The following is a 9,484-nucleotide window of genomic DNA, read 5'->3' on the forward strand; positions in this document are numbered from 1 at the left end:
CGGGGGGACGGACCCCTCCCGGCGTCCCTAGCAAGGGAGGCTCCCTGCCCCGTGCTCGCATTACACTTGCTTTATCGCATACCTGTCCGTCCATGCTTCCCGCGGTCCCTCCGTCCCTGTGCACCTTCCAAGGTGGCCCGAGCTGGGGGTGTTGGGAGGCGGAGCCCTGCTAGCCCGAGGCTGTCCCCGCAGCGGATTCCTCCCAGTAGGGGGCTGTAGCAGGAACGTGGCTGCAATGGGCCAAGCTTTAGGGTCAAAGAACCCTGGGTACCCATCTCACACCAGCTCATCCTCATGTGACTTGGACACCTCGCCCAACCTCTGCTCCCTCCCCTGCAAAATGAGAATTCGTTCAATGCCAAGTTAAGGAGTGACTAGTGAAGGATTGATTACCAAAGGCATATCAAGAGCTTTCATGAGCAGAAAAGACCCCCTATTCTCACTGGTGCTTACCTTCTGGGGGGAATAGACAATAAGCTGATTTTTAAGAGCTATTCAGATAGTGGTAATTGCAGAGAAGGAATAAGGTGAGGTCCTATGGGGATGGGGGAAATAAATCACTTTGGATGGGAAAGTGAGGGAGGGTCTCGCTCGCTGAAGGGGAACATCTGAGCTCAGTTAGAAGGGAGAGAAGCCAGGCAGGGCTCGGTGGCTCAGCCTGTAATCCTCGCACTTTGAGAGGCCGAGGTGAGTGCATTGCCTGAGCCCGCAGGTTTGAGACCAGCCCAGGCAACTCAGGGAGACCACCTCTCTACAATAAATAAAAAATTAGCCAGACGTGGTGGCACGCACCTGAAGTTTCAGCTACTTGGAAGGCTGAGGTGGAAGGATCACCAGAGCCCAGCAGGTCGATGCTGGGGTGGCCGTGAGCATGCCACTGCCCTCCAGCCTGAGCAACGGAGTGAGACTCCAACTAAAAAAAAAAAAAAGAAGAAGAAGAAGGGAGAAGCCCTGCTAACCCCAGCTGAGTGTGGAAGGACATTTTTTGACTGAGGGCCTCACACAAAAAGGCTTGAGGCAGACCAAGATTGGCATGTTCTAAGAACAGAAAGATGAGACAGCTAGAACCAAATCCAGGAGTGGAGAGTGGACTTAGCAGTGGTGGGGAAGCAGGGAGCAGGCAGGTGTCTCCTTCATGGGGAGACCGCAGTAAATGCTAGCTGTTGTCAGCCAGCCAGGAGTGAGGGCGGCTGTGGGCTTGGGGCCACCTGACTCAAGCACTGTGTCCCTCCCCAGGTGAGGACCTCGTTTAGCCAAGGTGAAGCATCGCATCCACTCGCTGGGTCTCAGCCAGGATGTCTGAGATGCTGTCCACTACGATCCACAAGCACATGCTCTATGGCAGTAAGTACTGACCGGGCTGGGGTGGGTGCTCTCAGAGGTCAGAGACAGCTTCAGAGCCTGTGACAGTGAGGCCCAGATTTACTTGAAGGTTACAGTGGTTCTCAATCAAATCATGGGGCAAAAATCCTAGATTTGCCAAGTTCCCTACAAAAGGTGTGTCTCCGTTTTCTGGGGCTGCTATAACAAAATCCCACTACAAACTGGGGGGTTTAAACCACAGAAATGCATTGTGTCATAGTGCTGGATGCTAGAAGTCTGAGATCAAGGTGTGGGCTGGGCTGGTTCCCTCTGAGGGCTGTGAGGGAGGCCTGGCTCCAGGCCTCTCACCTGCTTCGGGTGGTTTGCTGATGACCTTTAGTGTTTCTTGGTTTGTAGAAGCGTCACCCTGATCTCTGCCCTCATGCCCAAATGGCCTTCTGCCTGTGTGTGTCTGTATTCAAATATCCCCTTTTTATAAGGACACTAGTCACGTTGGATTAGAGGCCCATCCTACTCCAGAATGACCTAGCTTAACTAATTACATCTGCGGCAACCTTATTTCCAAACAAGATCACATCCTGAGGTAGCGGGGATTAGGTCTTCAACATAGGAATCTGGAAGGGACACAGTTCAGCTCATAACAGGCCACGAGGAAGGTGCCACAGTGGAAGGGAGCCTTCTCAGCTTTCCTCCGGTTGTGGCAACTGGAGTAGGCAACGAGGAGGTGGCCAACTGGCCACCTTGGGTGAAACACCCCTACTGTGGTGGAATCACATGTGTGCTGCCAGGTGATTTCCCAGGGTGTCTCCAGGTGAGGATGCCAAGTGTGTCTGGGCCCTTTGGCTGAGGATTAGGGAGCACAATGGGCAATACCACCTGTGTGCTGTTAATTCCCTTCTGCTTTCACATTTGAATTTAATTTTTTTTAATTAGGAAAAGCATTCCACGGTTCAAAATTCAAAAGTGTGCTCAAAGTCTTCCACTTCTTTTTTATTTTTTTATTTTTTTATTTTTTGAGTTGGAGTCTCACTCCGTCACCCAGGCTGGAAACCAGTGGCATGCTCACGGCCACCCCAGTGTTGACCTGCTGGGCTCTGGTGATCCTTCCGCCTCAGCCTTCCAAGTAGCCAGAACTACAGGTGCGTGCTACCACGCCCGGCTAATTTTTTGATTTCTTGTAGAGACGAGATCTCGCCAAGTTGCCTGGGTGGGTCTTGAACCCTCAGGTTCAGGCAATCCAGTTGCTTCAGCCTCCTAAAGTGCTGGGATTACAGGCTGAGCCACCAAGCCCGGCCTAAAGTCTCCCACTTCTACTCGCACTTATATCCAGTGTCCCCTCCTTGGAAGCAGCCAGCATCACCCATCGCCTGCAGATGTGCTCTGTGCACACACAGGCAAAAAAAAGAAAAAAAGAAAAAAGACAGGGCTTGTCCTTTCCTCACACAGAGGCCACACAGAGAAAACCCTTTCAACATTTGCTTTTTCCATTAACCCGTGGGAGCTGTTTCTTATCAACATACCAATAATTACTTTTTTTTTTTTTTTTTTGGTGTGTGCTTCTGAGAAGAATAATGATCCCATTGCATGGCTGTATCATAATATATTTAACCAGTCTGCTGTTAGTGAGCACTTAGCCTATTTCAAGAGGTGGGCTACTACGAACAACTGTCTCCACTGTTACACTTAAGCTCATGTGCACAATCTCTCTCTCTCTCCTCCAGAGTAAACTGAAAAATGAAGAAAGGCTGAAATAGGGTTCCAAAAAATAAGATAACTTTGACAGGTTTACAGATAATAAATTAACTGTGCTACCATGAGACAGTTGAAGGATTTATGAACTACATTGATTCATGTATCAGTACAGAGGGGTGTTAGTTGGGGATACCCTATGACCTCTGTGGCATTCGGTGATTCCCTTGACATTGGCTGAGGGTCTGTGCCTTTGTGAGAAAACTGGGCCAGTCAGGCAGAGCTGGGATTGACTGACTGTGCCGACGAGGGCTCCAAGACAGGCAGGCCAGGGAAGCAGGACTGGGCAGGGCGCACCAGCTGGGACTGAGCTAGCAGGACTGCCGAGGCCTGTGTCCTGGGATTGGCTGCAGGAGCTGAGGACAAAAGCAGGGGCCAGAAAGACACTGAGCTAACAGGAGTGAGGGGTTCGGAGAGGTGGCGCTCTCAATTCCCTTCTGCTGACCTCAGACCCAGCCAGAGGGCCCTGACGGGGGTGGAGTCAGACCTACCTATCTGTAAACCCCATCATTCCTCAGCCCTCTCACCTGTAGAAGAGGAACAATATCTGCTCCCCAAGGCTGTTGTGAGATGTTAGGAGAAACACACTTAAGGAGCTTAGCACTGTGTCTGGCACGCCATAACTGCTCCGTGCACTGTGGCCTTACTGCTATTGCTGCTTGTGATTAGTAGCAGTACTTATCACCACCACCCTCCACAGCCTGGGCTGGGATGGGCTCCCTCCAAGTATGTAAATCCAGGGCTAGGGGGAACAAGGAAGATGCTAAGAGAGTGCAGGGTGAGGTAGGGTGGGTCTGGGAACAGACCGCTGCACAGGCAGACAAGGTTGGGGAGCAGGGGTTGAGACAGGGGACGTCCAAGGGACTTGACTTTACGTGGCACCCTCTGATGCTTGACATCGTGATCCTAAAGACCTTTGTGCCAATATGATGCCAAAAGCAATATGCTGGAGGTTCCCCTGCTTTGGGAATTTAGCATTTTCTGATCCTTCTGCGGGGTCTGGGACACTGGGATGGGCTTCTTGCCCCTCCCCAAACACATCCTCTGCTCTGTCCTCCAGGATCTAGCCTGAGCCCAGCTGCTCCAAGCCACCCTCCCTGCCCCCTCACCTCACTGTTTGCCCCTGGACCCTGGAGTGCAGGGTGTGCCCAGGAGCTCTAGGTTGTTCATTATCACCAACGCTTGCTAAGTGCCAGTTGTCTGTGGACACCGGTTCTAGCCCTGGATGTCCAGGGGTGAGTAAAGTCAATGGAGTTCCTTCCTCACGGGACTTAGCTTGTGGCAAGGAAGGCAGACACTGGAAAATGAACCATCCCTCTGTATATTCCATGGCCAATAAATGGTAGAAAGGAACAGACCTGGAAGCTTTGAACTTGTGGGAGGGGGCACTGACGTGACAGAGGTGGTCAGAGAAGGCCTCGGAGGTGGTCGCATTTGCCCTTCGGTGACAGTCCTGAAGGACGCGTAGGAGTCATCACGGCAGATTGGGGAAAGGGCATTCCAGGCAGTGTGCACAGCCCTGAGGCGGGAAGGAGCCAGGCTCTGGGCGCAGGACTCCAGAAGGAGAGGGAGGCAAACGGCGAGCCCACTGAAGGAGCCTCACGTGCCAGGCCGAGGATGCCCAGCAGGTGGCGCTGCTGCCTCTCAAGTTCACCGTCCCCACACTGGGCACGTCAAGGAAGAGGGCAGGGACTCCCAGATGGACAGGCCTTCCACCTGTTGGGGTGGGCATGGGGCTGGAGGAAGTCGCTTAATTTGGGCAGTCTGGGAGATGAGGTTTCACTGGTCCAGGCTTCATCTCAGGAGCTGCACAGCTGGGCCATCTGAAGCCCAGCCTTGCGGCCCAGGGACGCAGCCCATGTGTGGCCCCCTCTGGGGACCACAATCGTTTTGCTGATGTTTGCTGAGCACTTACTTTGTGCCAGGCACTGTCCTGGGCTGGGGGCACAGAGGTCGATGAGCGTGTGGGAGAGCCCAGCTAAGCAGCGCACTCTCTGTGCGCCACACCGGTGACTTTGGCCGTCCCACACTCCTCACCGCGGCACTGCTGTGTCCGCTGCCTGGGATGCGCTTCCCCTAGTTTTCCCTCCTTCACCCCTTCAGGAGCTTGCGCGGGTGTCACCTTCTCAGTTAGGCCTCACCGGGGCATCCGGTTCAAAACACTGTGCAACCCCACCCAGTCCTGCATTCTCCGCTGCTGTTCCTTGTTTAACATTTCACATCTGCTCTCCTCACCTTTCCCGATTCATCTTGTTTCCTGCCTTGCTGCCCAGGAGGATGTAAGCTCCATGCTTGTCTGTCTCCCAGAGCCTGGCACATCCTGTGCCCTCACCAGAACCCTGTTATCCCTCTCCCTAGAGTCAGAAACAAGACCACAGTGCCTGCTTTACCCACTGCTGTTCGCCTTTGCACATAAAGTGCTAGCCTGAGCAATTAGGCAAGAAAAAGGAATAAAGAAGTAAAAGACATCCGAGTTGAAAAGGAGGAACTAAAACTATCTATTCACAGATGACACAATTCTAAATATAGAAAATCCCAAAGAATCCACAAGAAAGCTACTACAGTGAGTGAATGAATTCAGCAAAGTTGCAGGTTGCAAGACTAACACACAAAAATTGGTTGTGTCTCTGTACACCAGCAATGAACATTCCAAACAGGAAACAAAGCAAACAACTCATTAGCAGTGGCATCCAAAACAAAAGGATATCTGAGAACGGGGTGACGTCATGGAAGGTGGCAGAATAGAATGCCCCAGGAGTCCATCCCTCATCTGAAGCCACAAATGAGCTGGCAGGAACTGTCGGGAACAACTACTCTGGAACTCTGGAGTCTAATGAATACGTTCTGTTTCCAGGAAAGAGTTTGATGAAGTGACTAGAAAATGCCAGTGAGTTTTCTGCATTTCCTGGAACAGCTCTCTCTACCAGCCTCCAGCCCGACAGTGGGCAGCCAAGGCAAGGGTGGCCTGCATTCCTGGCACAGCCTGCTGGTGCCAGGACAGGGGCGGGGGGTGGGGGCAACCCGGACTTTGTCCTCCAAAGGTTGGGCTGTGTAATTGCTGAACATTCACATGATGTGGAGGCCGGCCACTGTTTCAACCTTACCAGCTAAAGCAGCCAAGTCTGTCAGGAGCTGTCCTTTCCTCCTCCTCCACCCTTTGGAGAGCCAGACATTTATCTGCCGTTATCTGACACTCTGAAATCTGTGACAAGGGATTGATATTCTAGAAAATATAAAGAACTCCTAATAACAACAACAACAATAAAAAGCAAGCAAACCCAATTCAAAAATGGGAAAGGACTTGAAGAGATGTTTCCCAAAAAGAAGACATAGAAATGGCCCCAAAGCACATGAAAGGATACAAAACAACATCAGGCATCAGGGAAAAGCAAATCAAAACTGGAATGGGATGCCACTTCACACCATTCATGTGGCCACTATCAAAAAACAGAAATAACAGGTGTCAGTAAGGATGTGGAGAAATTGCGACCCTTTTACACAGTTGGTGAGAGTGTAAAATGGTGCAGCCACTGTGAAAAATAGTTTAATAGTTCCTCAAAAAGATAAAGAATTACCATCTGACCCAGCAATTCTGCTCCTAAATATATACCCAAAAGAACTGAAAGCAGAAATGCAAGCAGATATTTGCTCTCCCATGTTCACAGCAGCGTTACTCAAAAGGCTGAAGTGACCCAAGTGTCCATGGCTGGATGAATTGATAAACAAACCATGATACATACACACACAGAGGAATAGCATGCAGTCTTGAGAAGGAAGGAAATTCTGACACATGCTACCACATGGACAAACCTTAAATGCGTTATGCAGAGGGAAATAAGCCAAACACAAGAGGACAAATACTGTGTGGTCCCACTCACAGGAGGTCCCTAGAGACTTCCTAGAGTAGTCAAAGTTAGAGTGGAACCATGGTCACTAGAGGCTGGAGGGACAAGGCAGTGGAAAGTTGTTTCATGGGGACAAAGTTTCAACTTAGGGTGATGAGAAATTTTTGAAATAGATAATGGTGGTGGCTGCACAACAGCGTGAATGCAATCTGTGCCACTGAGTCATACGCTTAAGAATGATTAAAATCGGCCAGGCTCAGTGGCTCAGCCTGTAATCCTAGCACTTTGGGAGGCCGAGGCAAGTGGATTGCCTGAGCCTGCAAGTTCACAACCAGCCAGGGAAACTCAGCAAGACCTCATCTCTACAATAAATCAAAAATTAGGTGGTAATGCACGCCTGGAGTTCCAGCTACTTGGAAGGCTGAGGCAGAAGCATCACCGGAGCCCAGCAGGTCGAGGCTGCGGTGGCCAGGAGCGTACCACTGCACTCCAGTCCGGGCGACGGAGTGAGGCTCCAACTCAAAAAGAAAAAAAAGGTTAAAATAGCTGTTCCTAAGCTGGCGCTCAGCAAGAAGAAGGCCATGTTCAGTTCCAGCACCAAGATGGTGAAGCCCAGTGGCGAGAAACCAGACGAATTCAAGTCTGGCATCTCCCAGGCTTTTGGGGAGTGGAGATGAACTCCAGCCTCAAAGCTCAGCTCAGGGAGCTCAACATAACAGCAGCCAAGGAAATTGAAGTTGGTGGTGGTCGGAAAGCTATCATGATCTTTGTTCCCATTCCTCAACTGAAGTCTTTCCAAAAAGTTCAAGTCCAGCTAGTATGTAAATTGGAGAAAAAGTCCAGTGTGAAGCATGTTTTCTTTATTGCTCAGAGGAGAATTCTGTCCAAGCCAATTTGAAAAAGTCGCACACAAAATAAACAAAAGTGTCCCAGGAGCTGTACTCTGACAGTTGTATAGAACACCAACCTTGAGGACTTGGTCTTCCCAAGTGAAATTGTGGGCAGGAGAATCTGCATAAAGCTGGACGGCAGCCAGCTCATCAAGGTGTGCTTGGGCAAAGCACAGCAGAACAACGTGAAGCACAAAACTGAAACTTTCTGTGGTGTCTACAAGAAGCTCATGGGCGAGAAAGCTAATTTTGAACTCCCAGGGTTTCGGTTGTAAACAAAAATGATTAAAACAGATTCACAGTAAAAAAATAAAAATAATAAAATAAAATGATTAACATAGCAAATCTTATATATATTTTACCATGATAAAAACTTTTAATGGCATAAAATGATAAATTGTATTATATACATAATATGTTATATATCATATATATTATATAATATACATATATGTGGTATATATATATATGTTACCACGATCAAAAAGTGTTTGTAAAATGTGTTAAATAAGTGAAGTAAACAACAACTAAACAAGATGGTTCCCAGCAGTGCTGAGGACGATACAGAAAATGAAGTAGGGGGCTGATTCAGAAAGTGATTGTGATGGGGAACATTTACATGGAGAGGACAGGAGGCCTCCCTGGAGGAGATGACATTTGAGGAGAGATGGGGAATGATGGAGACAGGCAGCCTGGGGCCAGTGTGTCCTGCAGGACACAGGAGTAGGAGGCAGGAGGTGTGAGCATACACCAATGGGAGTGGGGACTCAGCACAACCCAATTCTGTTGGGAATGGCCTGGCCCCCAGGTGCAGGACATATCCAGAGGGGCACCAGCAGGTGAGGTCCAGCGGCGGGACTGTCCAGGAGAGGGGTAGAGGGCCCTGGGTGCCCAGCGTGGGGTGGAGCCATCCAAGGGGCCGTGGGGCCAGGAAGGGGCGGGGAGGGAGAGCCAGGGCCAGACTCAGAGGTGCTCAGAGGCCGGGCACCCGCCAGGCTCTAGGAGCCACGACTTTACAAGCCAGTTTCTGGGTCTTGTTCACAGTGGAGGTAAGACTTGCCCATCGCTTTATTTTTTAGTTGACAAGTAGGAACTGAAAAACGAAGGTGCTCTAAGTCGCTACTTTCACATCCCTCCCCAGATCCAGAACGGTTCACCATCTCCTCCTCGCCTGGCGCACTCTGACGATGGAGCGCCTGGGCCTGCAGGCTTCGGATGAGGCCGTGGCTTGCCGGTTCCTGGCAAGAGCGCCTCCACCTGGGTGGGGACTCGAATGCAGTAGACAGCAGCAGGGTGGGTGTATAGGTGGCCGTGCGTGTGTGCACACGTGCTGTGTGTGCCGTGCACTCACAGTGTAACTTGTCTTCTTGCCCCAACTCACCCAGGAAGGCCAGGTCAGCACTGGGTTTCCGAGGGTTTGAAGGGAATTACCAGATGGCTCATAAGGCGGGGGAGGGAGGCCAGTGCTGGGAGATGAAGAGACTCTAGGTTGGGGCGGGACGAGGAGGGAGCTGCCACCGCAGCCAGACCCCAGCCCTCCACTGTGCACCTTTGTCGGTGACCTGCACTGACCAAAGCGGGGGTTAGGACCGCACCGGTGAATCAGAACGGAGAGAAGAAACCACACGGAGGCAGCTCTTCTGGGAACAGTCTGGCCAAGACTGAAGCCAATTTTAT

General features: G+C 50.8%; 1 pseudogene; it reads left to right on the top strand.

Moving 5' to 3' along the window:
* The first annotated feature begins 7,498 nt into the window (after nucleotides 1-7,498).
* Nucleotides 7,499-8,082, top strand: LOC103276885 (annotated as a pseudogene).
* Nucleotides 8,083-9,484: the final 1,402 nt, after the last annotated feature.

The sequence above is a fragment of the Carlito syrichta genome, unplaced genomic scaffold (genome assembly GCF_000164805.1).
Source record: "Carlito syrichta isolate Samal-C Ts95f unplaced genomic scaffold, Tarsius_syrichta-2.0.1 Scaffold316392, whole genome shotgun sequence".
Taxonomy (NCBI): Eukaryota; Metazoa; Chordata; class Mammalia; order Primates; family Tarsiidae; genus Carlito; species Carlito syrichta.